Genomic DNA, 19,392 nt, shown 5'->3' with positions numbered 1-19,392 from the left:
CATAGTAGTATCTCCAGATATGTGTTGTGGGTGGTTTTTTTTACCAATATCGGAGGGTTGGTTGCTCGGTCTGTCTAATGAACATCATCAGTGCTTCATGAAGTGAAAACACACGTCGCGTCGCATCGCACAGCTCCGCTGTCCCAGGGCAGGACTCTCTCAGAATCAGCGTCAGGCCTTTTCCCCGGGGGGAGAGGGGGGGTTTGGGGGGAGGGACCCCCCTTCTCCCGCCCTCTTGCCCCCTCCCGGGGCTCCCGGCCCTCAGGGGGGGCCAGGGCAGAGAGGAGGGGGGCGGCCCTGGCTCCGGCGGAGCGGATCGCGGCCCCGGCTTCTCCCCGCTGAGGGGAGCCCCAGCCCTGCCGGGGGGAGGCGAGGAGGCTCCTGCGGGGCCGGCACCGCGGCGGGGAGGGGAGAGGAGCTGCCCGGCCCCCCTGGCCGGGCTTCCCCGGCAGGTCTGAGGGAGCCGCCGCAGGCAGCGCCAGCGCAGGGACGGGGGGAAGCGGCGAGCGCGGCCCGGGCGAGCGCGGCTGCTCAGGTAGGAGCGGGAGCGCGGGGAGGGAGGGATGGAGGGAGGGATGGAGGGATGGAGGGATGCGGAGCGGCCACCCCCTGCGGCTGCCCCGCGCTGAGGTGACCTTGAGGCGCGGGGCAGCGCAGCCTGGCCCGGCGGGAGCCCCGGGATGCGGCGGGAGGATGTTTTCCAGCGGTGAACGGAGCCGGCGCTGCTGGAGGGATGGATGGCTCTGCGGGACAGGGCGGGGGGGAGGGTTGCGTGGCGAAAACCGCCTCTCCCAGCCCCTTCGGTCCGTGTCTCTTTGCCCCCCCTCCCCCCCCCATCCCCCCGCGGCGGGGTCTTTGCTGACAGGAACAGGAGCGCGCGAGGGGCGAGGGAAGGGAAGGGAAAGAAGGGAAGGGAAGAGAAGGGAAGGGAAGGGAAGGGAAGGGAAAGAAGGGAAGGGAGCGGATCCCAGCCCTGGCCGCCCGAAGCACCGCGGTCCCGCAGCACCGCTCCCGGCGGGAGCCCCAGCAGCCCCGGGGATGGGCTCTGGGCGTCAAGGGACAGAAGGTGACGCTCTTCTTGGAAAGATTTGAGAGTGTTTAGGAGGAGGTCTCGGCCCCTCAGCCCCGCTCCCTCGGCGGGGCTGTGCGGGATGATGGGCTGCTGGAAGGAGAAGCCCCTGGGGGCGCCGTGTCCGCGGGCGGGGGAGCGCGCCCGGCTCCTGCTGCTTCCCCTGAACCCTGGTACGGCGGGGAGGGGGCCCCTTTTCCTTTCCTTCCCCTTTTCCTTCCCCTTTTCCTTCCCCTTTTCCTTCCCCTTTTCCTTCCCCTTTTCCTTTTCCCTTTCCCTTTTCCCTTTCCCTTTTCCCTTTCCCTTTTCCCTTTCCCTTTTCCCTTTCCCTTTTCCCTTTCCCTTTTCCCTTTTCCCTTTTCCCTTTTCCCTTTTCCCTTTCCCTTTTCCTTTCCCTTTTCCTTTCCCTTTTCCTTTCCCTTTTCCTTTCCCTTTTCCTTTCCCTTTTCCTTTCCCTTTTCCTTTCCCTTTTCCTTTCCCTTTTCCTTTCCCTTTTCCTTTCCCTTTTCCTTTCCCTTTTCCTTTCCCTTTTCCTTTCCCTTTTCCTTTCCCTTTTCCTTTCCCTTTTCCTTTCCCTTTTCCTTTCCCTTTTCCTTTCCCTTTTCCTTTCCCTTTTCCTTTCCCTTTTCCTTTCCCTTTTCCTTTCCTTTTTCCTTTCCCTTTTCCTTTCCCTTTTCCTTTCCCTTTTCCTTTCCCTTTTCCTTTCCCTTTTCCTTTCCCTTGTCCCTTTCCCTTTTCCTTTCCCTTGTCCCTTTCCCTTTCCTTGTCCCTTGTCCCTTTCCTTGTCCCTTTCCCTTTCTCTCTCTCTTTTTTCCCCTTCTTTTGTCTTCTCCTCTGGGTCATTTAATCGTGTGTTACAAGCAGCAGCGAGGTGTTAGGCGAGGCTGCGGCGGGCGGTGCCTTTGCCTGGGTCCGTGTCCTGTCCCGGGGTCCCGGCGCGGGTGTTTTGCTGCCGCCCCCGTCGCCACCACTTTTTGCACAGATGTGGCCGAGATGCGCGTTCCTGTCATCACTGGACGTGCTGGATTATCTTTTCTGAAATTCTGAGTTAAGGACAGCGCTAGGAATGTGAAAGAAGGAACACTGCCTTCCGTTAGGTGTCTCTGAAAGGCCCGTGGTGGTGTAGGTGGAGGAAATCTCTTGTGCTTCATGAAACTGTCAGAAAGTTTACTTCTTTCTGTGTTATCTCTTGCTGATATTTTTTTCCTTCTTATTGTGCTGTTTTATCACATTGCACCAACGCAACCTAATCCCTTGCTAATACTTTCTTCACTTTTCTTTCTATTTAAACAGTATTTTGTAGTAAAGTGGTATTTGAGAAGCATGGATACCAAGATAAGGTGCTGGGAAGAGAGGCAAGCTGAAAGCAGTGGGGTAGGGTGGGACTTTACTGCTGAAATACACTAAAATGTAAGTTTATAAACAGCGTGAAAGTTGATTCAGCTGTAACTCGGCTCCCAAACAGTAAAAATAAATCTTTTCCAGAGTGCTGGTGTGTTGCTGGTGGGTGCTGCAAGCCCTTAGTTCAGTGGGCAGTTCTGTGACAGCCGGTGGGACTGGGTGGTTAGTGTCATGTTCACCAGCAGCACCTCGTTCCTGATCCTGTCCACTCACCTACACCTGAATCGTTTTCCGGTGGTGACTCAAATAGAAATCAGCATTTTCATGGCCATTGCTTCTGTACATCCTTGTATCTTGCTAATAAAATAGTTCAGTAGTTGTTTTAATGACTTTACGAGCTAAAGTTGAGCTCCATTTTTCAAGTCAGCGTGGCTGTAAATTCTTCCTAAAGCTAAAGAATATGCATTAAATGTTCAGTTCAGTGTCAATATTTACATTTTCACTTTAATATTTAATGGAATTAATGTTTTGTTTAATCTTACAGTGTAGGGTATTTTGTTACCTTTAATTGGTATTTGATGTCATGACCAGTATTGTCCTTTGCTCACATGCTTTAAATCCAGGGCCACAATCTCTTGGTTGTCCAGGTTATTGACTGTGATATTGATCCATATTTCTGGCATGTCTCTCTATCCAAGCTGTGTTTTTTAACCATTCAATTCCCTATTTCCTGATGATGCTAAGTGACTTTTTAAATTGTTTTTGGCATGTTCTATGGGCACATAATAGGTATAACTTACATGGTGTCCTGTAATGCTGTCACCTCAGTGAGTTTCATTTTGGAGGAGTGCAATGGGGAGAGGGAATGGACCATTTTAATAGACAGTGGGCTTGCTTTGGTTTTCCTCAAGTAGGCATTGGGTGTCATTTGAGATGCTTCAGGGTACCCCTCCTGGCCTTTAAAACTGCTTCAGGGGGGGCTGTGAGTCTCCACTATGTCACCTATGAGACACAATAGGACACCTCAGATAGGATTAGCTGCCTTTGTAGATGGCTGAGTCAAAACTGGTTCCTTATTTGTCTGGCTCCTTATCCTTTGTTTTCTAAGAATAAAGCACTGCAGATCACTTACCACTTTAGTGCTGTGACTAGAAACTAGGACTATTTGTCTGAATGTAAGTAATCCTGTGTTAGAGTTTATCTACCTCAGAAAAACCTCCATGTTCTGGTTGTTTATCCAAGACTTACAATAGACAGTTTAAAGTATAGAAGGTGAAGTTAAAAAGAAAATTCTGAAGTTCAAAATACCTTAAAACTTGAGTTCTCACTTCAAATTAGGTGCAGGATGATGAGTGCTACTGAGGAAAAATATTGTGAGGAGACCACGAGGAAAAGCAGAGGAATTCTACAAGAGTTATGCAATTGTTCTAGTGACAGTCTGATGGGAGGTGATAGTGGAGGAGGTAACTGGGAACGGGCAGAACATTTACATTTGAACAGAACTGTGTGGCTGCTGAAATCTTTTAAAATAGGCATTTGGATGAAGTTCAGCCTTCTAATGAAGCTTGCCTTTGGAACATGTGTGTCAGGAGATAATGCCTACTGTGCAGCAAGTACTTGCAGTTGCAAAATTCGAAGTGGAACTTCAGTTGTCCTTTGAAAGGACAAATATGTAAAGAGTAAGAAAGGTGTAAATGCAGACTGTTTTTTAGGAATAGAAGTGAGAACTGCAGAAGGATAAAACAGTTTAAATTTTTAGAACAAAAAAAACTCTAAGGTCTTTGTCAAAGGAAAAGTGAGCACGGGGAAATAAAATTTCAGTCCAACAGGATAACAGATGACATTAATGTGTGTCACAGTGGCTGAGATACATGTTGGTCTTGGTATATTGATGCTACAAGAGTTTCAGTTAAATCCAAAAGGCACTTCTTGTCTGACAAAGCCCACTCTGAAAAACGTTTCATCTCCCACAAATTGAGTTATTTAGCAGTGAAATATTTAAACTTGCATTTTATAGGTGGCACCATCTCTTTCACATGTGTTTGCTCTAATATAGCATGTAATATAGATGTGTTAACTGGTGTTTTCCTGGGGGATCCCATACAGGTCAGCATGGGCTTGTATCTAAAGGTCATTGTGCAAAAGGCCTTGTTTTCACATATTTTGAGCCTTACGTTCAGAATTCTTGAATATTTTGTAACATATAAATAAAATAGCTCGTGTGCAGCAGGGACGCCCTCCTCACACTGGAATGTAAACTTTTTGGGCTTTAAACATTTATTGGAGCCAGAAGCTGTTTCATATTTAACACGTGCAATAGGAAGTGTACTTGGGAGGGCTCGTTGCATACCTTTATAGTGCAGAAAAAGACATCATTTCTGCACAGCCCAGGTTTCTTCAGGCTGAATGCTCAGGTCAGTGCCCTCATAGCCTCAGTTGCACTTCTCTTTTGGAGACTTATTTATCTGCTTTCTGCTGTTTCTCTCCTCTGATCTAAAGGCCTCACATTGCTGGCAGGTGTTACAGTCGGCCCATCACTCCTGTTTCAAGACCCTTTGTCCCAAGAACTGCTGAGCTTCCAGAAGTTGCCATCTTTAGAGTGCCAACTACTCTTTAAAGGCAATGCTGGGGTGCAATTTCTGAATGTCAGTGAAAGAGCAGCAACAGTGATGTTGTGTACTAGGTATTCCAGTTGTCATAATACAAGAACCTTTGTTTGCACAGTGAATTTAGTAATTGTATGGTGGATCACCTTTAAACAGTAATAGCACTGGGTTTTTTGGAGCCAAAACTGCTTTTTGGCATTGGTGCTTCTTGTGAAGGAGGTGCTTTGTCCTGCCTGCATGTAGGAGACTGATTATCTATGTACTGAATGTGTATGTGGAAGTTATCACAGGGGTTTGCAAATTGATCAGGGAAGGATTGATGATAATTGTTGAAGGGACAGGACTGCAAGACTGGTCACTTGTGCATTTCTTCACTTGCTTAAAATAACTTACATTGATCTTCATGAAAAATATGTCTAATATAAAATCATCCATCAGGAGTGAAGACAGCTTAAAAATATTGCAGCTGCTGATGTCCACTCCTTATTATGTGCATCTCTTCCTAAAATGTTTTAGGATTCAGGAATTTTCTGTTGAATAAGAGCTTTATTTTTTTTGGTGCTGAACAGTGAAGATAACATCTACCATATTCCTGTTGATATTTCGTTATGATCAGGAGATCCTTTCCAAGCCTCTAGATAGCTTTACTATGCAAAAGTCACAGTGTCACCTTGAATGTCTCTGCTGATCACACATATTCTGTCCTGCTTATTGAATAGTGGTTCTCTGTTTGTGGAAGTTATTTCGACTAATGGGAAATCTTCTATGATGGAAGATGTGATTGCATTTAGCAGAACACACAAACTTCACTCATGTATTAGACTCTCCAGCATTTCAGGTTTTGTGATGCAGGTATTTTCTTCCTATTTTAAATAATTTTGTAATATTGCTATAATTTAAACAGGCTAATAATGTTCAATAATTTTTTTTTCAGGGAATGTTCTGTGTAGCCAAAATTGGAAACTCCCAGTAGACTGATGGGTTCCTAGAGGTTATTCTAATAGGTGTTTCCAAATGTTTTTAAGCAGCAGTATTAGATGGGGAGATTTATCATAATCAAGAGCAGAAGAGTGTTCTTTGCTGTCAGCAGATTGTTTAGCAATTCTGTTGATAGCAATTGCTGAAGCTTAAGGTAAACTCATTTTATTCAAGAAAGAAGAAATATTGTCATCTGGGGAAACTGATCTGTGTATTTTTAGGCTCTGTCCTACAGTCATAATAAAAGCAAAACGGTCCTTTTGAGAATAAACTTACAGAAGAAAAACTGATTAGTGACAATACTAGATGTGTATACAACTGTTGCTGCATTGAACTTCCAGTCTTCAGTTCAAATGAAGATTTAATGCATTGTTTTATTATACAAAATCTACGTATTCACTATTTTTCTACCGTGTGAAGTATTTTCCTAGCTTTAAATGAGTTTTTGTGGACTAAAAGTAAAGACTGGCATGAGTGTAGGTCTATAAATAGTATAAAGTAATTACATGAAGACAAAATGTCAAAATTTTATGTGGAAAAGATCTGTTCTGTGTTGTTGGGTTTTTCTTAATTACAGTAAGTACTAAATGTCCAAAAGCCCTGACAAAATGTAGGTCGATTTTTGGTTAAAAGTGCAAATGACACAAGAATCATTCTGGAAGAAGCAGAATGGTTCTTGTGGGAAGGTTAAATACTCTGAAAAATGAATGTGATATACACTGTAGCCCTGCTGACTCTGTGTCAAGTGCTAAAGAATTTGAGAGCAACAGGAACAAGAAAATGCCGTTATGATCTGTGATGACTTGGTGTCAATAGGTTTGTTTCCTCCAGGAGATAAGATATTATGTTGCTTTTTGTGTGACCCAACAGTGTCCCCTTCATATTTTTTCTTGACAATGCTAAGATTTATTGCTCTTTAGCCAAATAAGGTGACAAGACAGAGTTGCATTTACTGTGAACTTTCTTGTGAGATATTTTTTTTTTTCCTTCCTTTTTTTGGCTCAGGTTTTGGAGATTAGAGAAAAATTGAAATGTTATTTTATGTGTGGCACTCACTGTACATCCTGGCATCACGATCACCTATTTAAAAAATACCATTATACTAGTTGTTACTTACAGTCTACCGTGGCTGTCAGATCCCTTCCAGCAGAACTCAGCTTGTCTCTCCTTTGTATTTTTTGCTTGCTTTCTGGATTTGCACTTGCTCTGCTTGCAGTTTACTTTTCCACAAGATTCTGAAGGATATTCAGTTTTATTTTGAATTTCGATCTTGTCCACTGGTGGGCTGAATGTGGTATGAACCTTACCTGCTTGCTTCAACAAACAGTTTTCTTGACTGGAATTTGTTAACGTACACAGTCAGCATGAGATACCTTCGTGCAGTGTGTCACATGAAATTGCATTCCACTGGTCGTGAATTTTAATGATCACTTTCAATTTGTGCAGTGGTTGGTTTGTTTTTTAAGAAACTTCACCCCCTAAGCTGCTTAACAGTCCCCTGCTAACCTGTGATTTCACACCAGTCCTTACTCTCCTGTGAAAATACCGTGTTGGACAGTTACTGAAAACCTTACTCTAGGCACTATAAATTGCCTGTTACTGGGTTTTCCCAGTGGGCCAGTTGCCATGTCAAAAAGGAAATTTCTTTGGCTTGACGTTGTGATTCTTTTCAGGCACTTAATCCTTCGAGTGCTTATGTGATGATTTAACTTGTTTTCAGCATCTTCCTGGGTATAAAAGGGAGGTGGATGGGCGTGCAGTTTCTTGAGTCACACTTGCAACTCCTTTTGAAGTTGTCTGCTATTTTTGCCTCTCCACAGTCCTTTGGAAACTTCACCCTTCGTGCTTTATTGAATATAATAGCTAATGTTTGGGGATGGCTTTAGGTAATTCCTTAAGTACTCTGCAGTGAACTTCTTCATTCTCTATCAATATGGGTAGTTCTGGCTTCTTTTGATGCTTTTTAGCTTGTTCTTTTTTTCTCTAGGCCTGTAGTCCTGTCGTCTTGGCAAAAATCACTTCAGAAAAGGTTTGCTTTTAATTCTTCTTTAGACAGACATGAAAAGAATATGAAGGAGATACTGAATTCTTCCGCTTTTTCTCAACCAGATGTTATTTTCTCTCCTTTCCTATTAAATCCTGGGACCTCTGCTTATCTTTGTCTCCCACTTGCTTCAGCTGTATTTATAGATACTTTTCCTATTGCCTTTTTATGTCCCTCATTAGTTGTTGATCCTTTTGTGTGTTGGCCCATCTGGATCATGCTGGAGATGTTTTTGCCATTCTTTTCGACTTGTTCTTTGTTAAATGCTCGTTTCTCCTTTTGTACAATCTCTTCTGATAGTCTTAAGCCTTTAAAGTCTCTGGATGTAACAGTAATAGTCTCTTACAATGCTTCCTGTATTCCCTCTGCTCCGAGATAATTTGTTGCACTATTTTATACAGGCTTTGTTGATTACGATCAGTTTTCCTGAACTCTTTGATCATCTCTTCACAAGATGGTACAAATCATTTGGCTGAGTTTGCTGCTGCCCTGAATTCCACTTCTTTTTTTTTTTTTTTGTGCTTCTGTCACCTCTTCCTTGCAATATGTTAGTGGATTCACTTGACTTGTGATAATGCTTGCTTGGAATGTATTGCTGCCCTTAGAATCTCAGGCAATGCTTTCCTGTTCATCAGGATAAAACACAACTGCAGCATCACTAATATCTTCAATATTCCTACCTTTATTTGTTAGCACTGCTCCACCTTGATAATATAACGTGTTTCCTCTTCGAGGGAGCAGCATGGAAAGAGTGAAAAAACACATCTATGTGGTGGCTGGGGCATGGGATGGGGACTGTGTTTTTACTTCCTTTGTAAGGGAACATTTTCTGCCTTCGTACAAGTTGCTTGCCTCTGCTGGGCTGGTGGATCAGTTTAATCATTAAGCTGCTGCAGTGAGCACCTAACCTGCCTATTTCAACTGTTAATTCATTGCTACTTGTAAAAGTACTGATCATTTTTGATAGAAAACACTGTTGTAAATGCAAAGCACTGTTGTGTCTGCAAGATGTTTCTCTTGTTACTCAAAAAGAGTATTAAAGCCACTTCCTTAAACAGAAGTGAAGTGTGGCAGGTTCTATGTCTATACAAACAACCAGGACTCTTCTGGATGTGAAATGCCCCTTTTTAGGTGGTGTTCTTGCAGGTGCTGTTCTGTGGACCAGTGCCTCTCAAACAGAAGAACTTGCCTAGAACAGAATACTTTTTCAGTGAAAATTCCATCCTGCTCTAGGGAGGGAATATCACATTTATAACTTAGTGCTAAGTGTTGCATTCTTGTCAAGAGACCATTTCCAAGTAACATTTATGGCCCGATTGTCAAATAAGTTAAAGGTAACGCAGCAGAAATGTTTCATGTATTAAGGGCAGGATTTTTAAAAAGGCAGGAGTGGAAGCCAAATGGAATTTTAAGTCCTGTTGGCTTGTCAGTGGGATTTGTGCATCTGTAATTTGGATGTTTTTGAAAATTGCACTCTAAATTGGTGACTAATAGAGATCTCCCCATGATAATGGTATAAAAGTCTTGCAGGTTACCATTAATAATTCAACTGAAGATTATTGGAATCTGATTGAGTACCTCCTGAAAATGTGGAAAAGTTTCTCTCATTGATTTTAGTGGCTTTGGGTTACGTTGTTCAGGCATTCTGATGAAATAATGTGCTTTGGGGAGAGATAATTTTGCCCCTTCCATTGCGTCTAGGTAGCCAGAGTTGAAAGCTGGAAGTTACAGGAGAAACTGATGATGGAGTCTTCTGTGATGCTGTTCATGTACAAGCATTTACAAGCTTGTGTGAGATTCTCTTCCCTCGAGTGCAGGAAGAACTGGGCAAAGCGAGTGTCTGTTCTCAGCCAGTTTTCCCAGCTCAGTGGTGGGCTTCCTTGGGAAGAGAAGTGGGAGGTGGGCTAGGCAGTAGCTGTTGCAGCTGTGCAGCAGGGGCTGTGCATCCCAGGGAGCAGCAGCAGTGCCTGCCCTGCTCTGCCCACCTTCCTCTGAGCACAACTGAGGAGCTGCCTTTGCATCCTTCCCTCTCTGTCTTCTATTGTCTGCCTCTCCTCTTTCCATTTCACCTCTCTTTCCATTCTCCAAAAATATCTGGAGGAGTCCTTTCCTTTTAAGCAGGTCGAATTCCTAAAGAGTTTTATGTTTGATATTGCTGTGGATGGAAACATGCCCTTTACAGCTTTTAAATGGGAGATGTTGATTAAACCTTCCAGTTTTATCCCATCTGATTTTCAAGCATCCCAGGAGCACAGCACTGTCTTTGGATAATCTGTGTATGAATGCAAAAAAATAGAAGCCCCATGTATATATTTGTGGGGGATGTAAAATCTATAAAAGAACAACAGTCATCACTGCTACTGCAAATAAAGCAGAGGTAATATGTAGAGATTTTTAGGGAGTTGTGGAATTTTTGTTATCAATATATGTGAAAAGAGATTGGTTAATCAAATCAAATATTTGTGAAAATAAGTTAACACTGAAAGATGAACTGATAGGTCCATATCCCTCTGCAATGGAGAGATATTTTTCTACATGAAAATACAGAGGCATTGATGTTGAACTGAAAGTCATTTGGAGGTATTTTTGTCTTCTCACAGTGCCACTCAGTGCCTTTTAGCAGTCTGCCTCTCTGCAGCAGCAATAAGTGTGCAACACTGATGTCTTTTCAAGTTGAATAACATTCTGCTTCAGACTTGACCCTGCCTGACTTTCTCTGTCTACAGAACAGAGTATTGCAGGCTGAAGGACACTTGGAGAAGTTCAACACTCATGGGTGCATCCTTTAGTGTTTAATTCCTATGTGAGTGCTTTCTTCAGTATAGTGGGGAGGCTTTTTCAACCTTCTTTATTTCTGGATTCATAACATCCTTATGATTCAGCCTGATTATTTTAGTTTGTTTGCTTTCATATTCCTGTGTAAATATGGTGAAAGAAATCTGAGATTGGTGGAGCTTATGAGACCCGTTCTGATTTTAAATCTATGATTTATGGAAGAAAACTGCAGCCCTAAATGCTTTGCTGTGTGAGGGCAAGGCATACAGAAGGAAAAGCCATAGGATGGCTATAAGTATTGAACAATAAAACTGGAACAAAAAGCTTTCTATAAATAGTAGCAGAGTCGGTGTCAGTGAAATGCTTAAGCATATGCCTAAATCCCTCCTTGTTCAACAAAGCACTTACATGTGCATTTGTATTCTGCTGAAATAAAGCACTAAACATCAGGTTTAAGTGCTTTGTTGAATTAGGGGCTGTATCTACACAGACAGACCTGGAGAGAAGGGTGGTTTTCTTCGTGGGAAAATGGTTTGCTGTAAGCCTCTGTGGCATCATCTTTTCTGTGAAGTTTCTGACATTGTGCACTGACCAATTAACTTGAGAACTGTTGGATATTCAAGTATTAGAGAGTAACTGTGTTCTGACATTCCAAAAATGGTGTTCTTTTATTATTTTCAAATTGGTCAGAGCTAATGATAGCTGCTGCCTTTGTAGCAGTAGGATCTGTATTATCTACTAAAGTGAATTTCCAATTTCTTAGTAAAACTAGTACAATCAGGATTTTCCTCATGACATCAGTGAAGCAATCTGTCCTCAGGAATCCAAAGCCTGGTACACCAGCTAGCACTGTCAAGGAATTTCCAAGTATGTGTGAAGACCATTTTGATTCTCAATTTTTGAGTTACCTACCAAAGACCTCTTACAAAGACTTATTTTCTCAGAAAATATTTAGTAGATATGTTCTTAAAGTGAAATCTAGTTAACCATTTCAATTTTTCAAAGTATTAATTGCTTTTGAAACTATTCTACAGGGATCCTAACTACTGATAGCTATTTTTAGTCATCTCATCTCTTGGAAGGCTCCATAGAGTCTTGCCCAGGGTTGTGATGGCTGGGTCCATCAGCAGTCATTACTTAAACAGTGTGTTTTGATCAGGCGCAGACTATGAAAACAAAATCCATCCTGCTGTTGTATAACATGGACGTGCACAGCTAATCAGGCAATTTTTTCATTTGTAGGAGTATGGAGGTATAGGACTTACATTTCCACAGGGATGGAAGCTTCAGTGTGCCTCTCCTTTGTCAGGGGTTCTGAAGTACAGACGTGGCTTTTGAGAAACCTTCCCTGAGTCCCTGCTCTAGTTGACAGGGTAGCCTTCCCAGCTCAGATCACTTGACATTAATCAGACCCAGGACTCCCCAGATGTGTTGCAGTATGTTAGGTATGAGAGTGACTTTCACAGCTAGGATCCTCTTTTAGATTTTTCTTCACAGTGGAGATCCAGGTGAGGCAGGTAACTAGAGAGTAGTTGGATTTTTGGTAAAGTGAAGTTTTGCCTAAAGAACGTTCTGATGTTTTAATGAAACAAAATTACCATGGGGATTTGGCAGATGTGTATGTGTCAAGTGGGTCTAGAAGACCACTTTCAAAAATAGTCTCTGGAGTATTGAGACTCTTTAAAAAGAAGTCTGTACAGCCCAAGTCATAGCAAGTGCTAATTGCCTGTCAGTCACAATGCTGGAGCACACTGCTTTTGCTTTGTTTACCCCACTGCTTTTCTGCTGAGCAGATCTGTGTACCTGTTTTGTGTGTGTGCATTCAGTGTCCCTGGGGGGGAGGCACACTGTGAGAATGGTGAATTCAGATGTTATACATTAGAGATGATTAAAGAAATTCTAATCTGGATCTTTACATGGAAAGCTATAAAGGAGCCTCATCATTTAAACCAGATCAAGTCTATAAAGTCATAATAAGTTGATGTAAATCTCCCCAGCGTAATAAAGTTGGAATATTTCAATTGTATAATTAAAAACACCCCCTGTAAATATCTGAGTGAAAGTGCCTGATTGCTTTACATTCTACTTGATAAGAGCAGATACAGCTTTGAAGAAGTGCCATTTTGATCAGATTCAAAGGTCAGCTGTTAGGAATCACAGCTCGTGTCACAATGTTCCCTCACTCCATGTGCTGCCCTTGGCACTTCAAGTTACACCAAATAAGCTTCGCCTGCTTTGAGCTTCATACTGTGTAAATGGCAGTTTCTGTAGCAAGGATCAAAATATCTATTGGAAACAGGATCAAAATACAGGAATCAGGCTGTAGAATGATACATAACTTCTGTTACAATTAAGGAAGTTATACAATGTGATGTAAATAAACAGTTTGGTAGACAAGAAAATACTGAGCTGGTCTTTGTGGAACTTGTGGGCTGAGTAACTTCCAGTAGGATATTGCTATGGAAATGACAGATCAGACTGGAAGTAAACTGACAAAGGGTTTGATGATCTGATGTTGAAGTTTACCTGTAAGGAAGCAAACCAGTTTTGCAAGATACAAGCCTCTATCAAGCTTCCTCTTCAAAACACTGCAAATAAGCTCAGCATTTCCAAGGAAATGGTCAGGAGCTGTTTTGTCAAGGTAGCATGGCAAATGAGTTCTTTAATTATTGAGTCCAGTGATGGTGCCAGAGATGTTTAACTCTTGCCTCCAGGGAAAGGAAAAATACGTTTAAGCTGTATATCAAGTACCACTACTAATTTTAATTACAAAAATCTTACCATTTTTGATGAAGAAAAAACCCCGAGAAACTGTATCACCTTCTTTTCCTACTAGGGAAAAAAAAATAATCAATTTTTCTGAGATAGGATATAGGTATGTGTTGGAGGATATTATCAGTAAAGTTGAAGAAAATGGTCATGATTACTAATTATTTTTGTTAACTAAATAAAGGAAAAAGTAGTGAGGAAACATAACAGTCATTATTTCCTTTGCATCCCCTTCCATGTGTTGCTCTGCAGGGAGCTTTCCACAGATTTAACCAAAGTGGGGCTTCATCAGCTGGACACATTCTCCTCTCTCCCTTCCTCCATCTCCTTGGGAAATTGAAATCAAATTGCATTGTACAGCAGAGTTGAGTAATCAACTTGCAGGGGTAGTGATGACCTTGGAGGTGACCAACAGGTGAACGTGGAGAAGTGGAGATACAGATATTTCCTGTGCATGCACATGGAGAAGAGTATGCATAGGAATGGAAGAGTAAGATTGTAATGTGTGAGGAAAAAGTGTATCTCTCAACTCAGGGCAGTTAACAGTCTTACTCCAAATTCTTCCTGAAAGTGGAAGGCAGGTTTCCTTCAGCTATGTTGATGTATCAGCTGCTCTGTGTCTGACAGTCTAATGCTCTAAGAGGATGGAATTTATGGCATCTTTTTGTATTAACTTCTCTAATTGTTATGCAGCAGGATGGTAGAGATTCACTGGTACAGTAACACAGCTCTAAAGATCTTTGTTCTGAGAAACTCAGAATATCATAAAGCTGTGGAGGCTTTTTTTTGTGGTGTTTTCTTTTTGTGTGTGTGGGGCTGGTTTGTTGTTGTTGTTGTTTTTTTCCCAGTCTGTTACCCAAGGTGCTTTTTAACACCATGTGTTGAGGGGTGGTAGGACCTGAAGGGCTTTGCAAATTAGTCCTGATGTGGTCATCTTTGTTGTATTCACAGAAATAGCAAAACAATATTTGTTATTTATATGAGTAGCTTTTGGAGATAATTGTAAAATAAAGGCTTATATTTAAATACAGCATACAATTAAAATATACTTGATAAGATACTCATATATATAATAATAGCTCAGCTTTCTGAGGAACAAATAACTTTTCATGTATGTAGAACTAAGAATTACAAGCAACTTCTGTGAAGGGCTTCCTATCTAGAAATATTTGTGCAACCCTCCCCAACTAGAAATAGTAAGAAAGGCTGCAGGCTGAAGATTTGCTCTTAGAAATCCCAAGACTCATTGAGGATGATGCTCTAGCAAGTGGGGCACCAAAGAGGTTTGCCTTTTGTGCATAAGCATTTAGCTGTGCTGATTCAGATAGATTATTAAATCAATTCACTTAAATTTCTGTTTCTGGCACAAGTTTCTCTCTGCATCATCTCCATGATATGGGATAATTTCCTTAGAGCTTGTGGTTCCTGGAGTCAGAAAACACTGCAAAAATGACCTTTTGGGTTTGTTTTTTTTTCTACACTCCTTTAAAAAAAAATAAAAATAAAATCCTTCATAATTTTGCAGAAAAAAAATTAAAAATGCCCCCAACGTTCCTTTAAAAAGAAACGAACCCACCATTTTTCCTTTGCCTGCTTCCTCATTTTTGGAAGAAGTGATTAGGATTTTTTCAATTTGTTGGTGATAATGTCCACAAGGTAATTCTGGGGCTACTTTGGAAGCCAGTTCTCTGCTACAGTAGTCAGCATGAATACAGATGCATGGAATTCCTGGTGTCACATTGCCCTTTAACGTTTCATTGGGAGTCTAAAATAGCATTTAAGCTCAATGGGGCAGGAAGTGCATACAAAGTGGAGCAGCCAGTTGCCAGCAGGTCTACAGACAGGGAAGAATTTAATGAACTTGAGAAAAGTGACTCAAAATGAAGAAAGTACATATCAAGTTTAAGCCTTGATACGCTCTTGGTGCTGTTTTACTAGAACAGATCACAGAAGGCAAGGAGTAGCATTCAGCATTTTTCTGTACTTTTTTTTTTCCCCCCCTCTAGGAATTAAATCCAGGTTCTGTTAGATAAGCTTACATTTAATATCAAAGCACCATGACTAAGGCATTCTTGTCAGCTGTGTAACATTGAATTCCAGTGTAGTTACGGAGAGTAGAAACTGAGGTTAGAATAAATCCTCCAAACAATAGTTCTGATTGCAGACTTAAACTTAAGAAGATTCACCTTTGCTGGCAGGCTAATTTAAAATAGTATTTGACAGGCACAAAAGGCTTTTTAAAGAGCAATAAGGTTACAAAATTAGGTAATCCCAGATTAGGATGGTGTATAATCTCTATTATCTGGGTAGTGAAAGGAATGCTGTCTGAACTAGTTATTTAGCACAGTGTGGCTGATTTTTGTGTCTTCTTCTGCTCTGAGATGTATTTCTACAGACAGCAGAGTTCAGTCTATTGTGTGTTTTTTCACTGTGAAGACTTTCAGGTCTAATAACTGTGTAAAGTGGATGAAAGCATAAGAAATGAAATATATTCCCTGGGCTGTTTCAAAGGAGCATGCAGGGAGATCCTTGACTAAGTGTGAAGTTAGACTCTCAGGTGCAAAGGAGCGTGTTTGGTGACTGCATTTCTCAGAATCCAGCTTAATTCCTCTTGTTTTGCAGTACTAGAAACTGGGGGAAAAAAAATTAACATTTAGAAAGGTAGGATTGCATAGGCCACAGGAGCTGACAGTATTGTTTCCTTAGGCAGCTGGGCCAGGGCAAGAGAAAGGAAATGTCTGGACCAAGAGGATGTTTGTGGTACAAGATGGGTGAATTATTACTATTAATTTTTTTTTCACATCTCAACTCAAGTTAGCCCAGTTTTGGATACAACAAAAAAACGAAGTCATGGATATTGAAAAACTTTCAAAAATGGTTTTATTTCATCCTTAACATGAGTTAAGTCCTGAGGAGGCTAAGAGGAAGAGGCAGCTGATGAGGCAAAACTTTACTGGCCTACAAGCCCACAAAACAACCCCGGCAGAGAAGCAGGCAGTGGTTTCTCTGCAGGTTTTGTGAGTGGGTTTTGTTTACCTGTGGATCTCAAGGTGGGCAACTTCAGAGTCCTCTGTGGGCAAAATAGCAAACAGACTTGGAATGTGGGTATTGCACCCACTGTCCTGCTGGCCTGTCTAGATTTACTTCAGGTTTCTGAAGTGTTCTGTAGGCTGCAGGAACATGCAGTTGAAGGCAAATCCATAACTGCATTTGGATCAGGTGGCATGATCACTCTTCAGGTGTTTCCTCACTGTCTTACCTGCTTTTGCATTTTGGATCATTCAGTGCTTTATTTCAGTAGAAGTGTTTTGCTAATCTCCTAGTTTATGAACTCTCTTGCACAGCCATCAGTGGGCCAGCAGAAGGTGAATATGCACCACAAATTAAAAATCTACTGCCATGTTATTACTTTAGAGAAATTAATAGTAATATGAATAAGTGTTATATTCTACAGATAATTAGTACATCAAATATACAATAGGCAACATACTAATCTAAAAATAAGCAGTCTTACCAAGAGCAATAATACTGCTAAGTAGAGACATTAGGAATGTGTGTCAAAAACACATTTCCATTTAAAATGTCTTTTAGGAAACCCCAGTATATTGTTCTTTTGCCAACCCTGCATGATGATGTGACCTTTTTTAGTTTTCATATAGAAGGAGAGAAGAAAACAGTCATTCAAGAATAGCAGGGTAGAAAATCAGCACTTAAGGCTGAATGCAATTTTAAGCTATTGAATATATATAAAATCATTCATACATCTGAGTTCTAACGGTAATCTAAATCTGAGTCCATTCAGGTGGACATTGTTTCTCCTTCTGTAACAGCTCTTAGGAAAAAAAGGCATTCCTTTCAATTTCTGCTTTCTGTGTTCATTAACTGCCTTTAATATTCAGTTAAATTCCTCCTTATTTAGCTGTTTTGAATGTTGAGCTATAAACATTTATAATGCTTAATCACAGAGACATCTCACTGCTGTATAAATAAAAGCTTTTGAACATGGATGCAAGATTTCTCCAGAGAGTCACTGGATTGTGTTAACTATAAACTGCATTTTCTGGTGAGAAAGTGTAACTGGCTTGGAGGTACAACCAGAACAGATTTAGCACAGGTTTGGAGATTGTTATAAATCTGTCAATTGCTTTTAGCAAAGATAGTAGCCTTAGTCTTGTTTATGCTCTAGTCATATTTTTAATCCCGTGTCGATGATTCAAAATGTTCACAGTGTCATGGTAAAATTTAGAAATGCCAAGTTTTAAAGTAAATGGTGTCAATGGGAAGAATAATTACTTGTATGAGCAGAGAAGATAAACCTGTATGGATGTATTCAAACAAGCCAAAAGCCTTATGAATTACAGTTGCCAGGACAGGACTGTGCTTTTGGAAGTGTTACCATTTATTCATTAGTAACATTTCATACATGAAAGATTTAGGAAAGCCTAAAACCTGATGCATTCTGTCTCTCTCTTAGCTGATTTTTCTGTGCTGTTTGATCTGTTTTGCTGTGCTCTTTGATTTGGCAAAGACCAGAGTGTGTGCATAAAAACATATCATCATTTAATTACAAGTCCGAATAAATGGTGACTGTGTGCATGTACATAAATACATATGTGCTGTTCTCACTACCATTTAATTACCACCCAGAGCAAACAGTCTTTCTTTTTTCTATATCCTGGGGCACAAAAGGAATGGTTTGTTTTAGGGGCAGTAGGTTAAGTATTTCTCTGAAAGATGCCATTTCATATCTGACTACTGAAGAGAAAACAGAAACACAGTAGAAGTGACTGTGAGAATTAGAAATACAGAAGACTCTCTTGACATTTACATATTTTGTGCAGTTGTTTTGTGCATCTCCATTGCACCTTGCTAATCAGTTTAACATTTACATACACAGTGTGAAAATGAAAAATCTGATCTGGCCTAGATGCTGAAGAAATATAGTGTGTATTTATTCTTTACATGTGGGCATCATAATGTGTACCTAGATTTCTGTTTTCCTTATTTGTTTTGAGTTTTCCTATTTTTTCTTACAAAGGCATGAACAGTAAGAATAAATATAATCTAGCTGGTATGAACTGCAATTAGCAGAATGCCTTGGCTGCATAAAATTGTGTAAAATTTTTCAAAACTTCCCCCCCCCCCAGGTGGTTTTCTTTTGTTTTCACTAGGCTTATACTGACTGTCTTGAAGAACGAATACAAAATTAAGCTGGTGCAAAGTCTGAGTTTCAAACTAACTCTTAAAAAAAGTTTATAGCAGGCCTGTTTCCCAGTTCCTAAGGTGCTACTTTTGTAAGTGGTTAAGTCGTTTAATTAATATTTGTCTTAAGTTAATTGGACAATGAATCTTTACAGCTGGCTATAGGAAATGAGGCTTGAACATACTTGATAAAATGTTCATTGGAAAATTTATAATTTATCTCAGAATTGAGTATTTTTCTGTCTTTGATAGCAACTCTCCAGGAAAGAGAGAAAAATGTCCTGATAGCTCAACATCTTACTAACAAGGCATCATTATTGTATTTGTATCTATCTGTTTATCTATTCACAATCAGGCTGCTGAATCAGCCTCAGCTGAATGTTGTTTGGACCATTCAAGTGGGTAAAGAGATCTTGGTCAGTTTACCAGTAAACAAATGTGTAAAGGAGAGAACTAAAAATAAGATTAGAAAGTGATTGCTAATTGGCATCCTGTTGGTTGGCTCAGCAAGAGGCTACTGAGACAGAAATAATATTTATGCAGTGCCTGGGTACCACTGTAATAAAAACAAATAATGACTGAGCTGCTTTCTCATCCTTGGAAGTGGT

The 19,392-nt window shown here is 40.9% G+C and overlaps 1 protein-coding gene across 1 annotated transcript in view; it reads left to right on the top strand.

The window, feature by feature from the left end:
- The first annotated feature begins 503 nt into the window (after positions 1–503).
- ATP2B2 (ATPase plasma membrane Ca2+ transporting 2) overlaps positions 504–19,392 on the top strand; it is a 409,447-nt gene continuing 390,558 nt past the window's right edge. The window contains exon 1 of the mRNA XM_051627773.1: positions 504–535. The gene's annotated coding sequence lies outside the window, so the exon portion shown is untranslated. The remainder of the gene's footprint in view (positions 536–19,392) is intronic.

The sequence above is a fragment of the Apus apus genome, chromosome 9 (assembly GCF_020740795.1).
Source record: "Apus apus isolate bApuApu2 chromosome 9, bApuApu2.pri.cur, whole genome shotgun sequence".
Taxonomy (NCBI): Eukaryota; Metazoa; Chordata; class Aves; order Apodiformes; family Apodidae; genus Apus; species Apus apus.
Note: the sequence above shows the minus strand (reverse complement) of the source record. Positions and strands in the feature narration are given on the sequence as shown.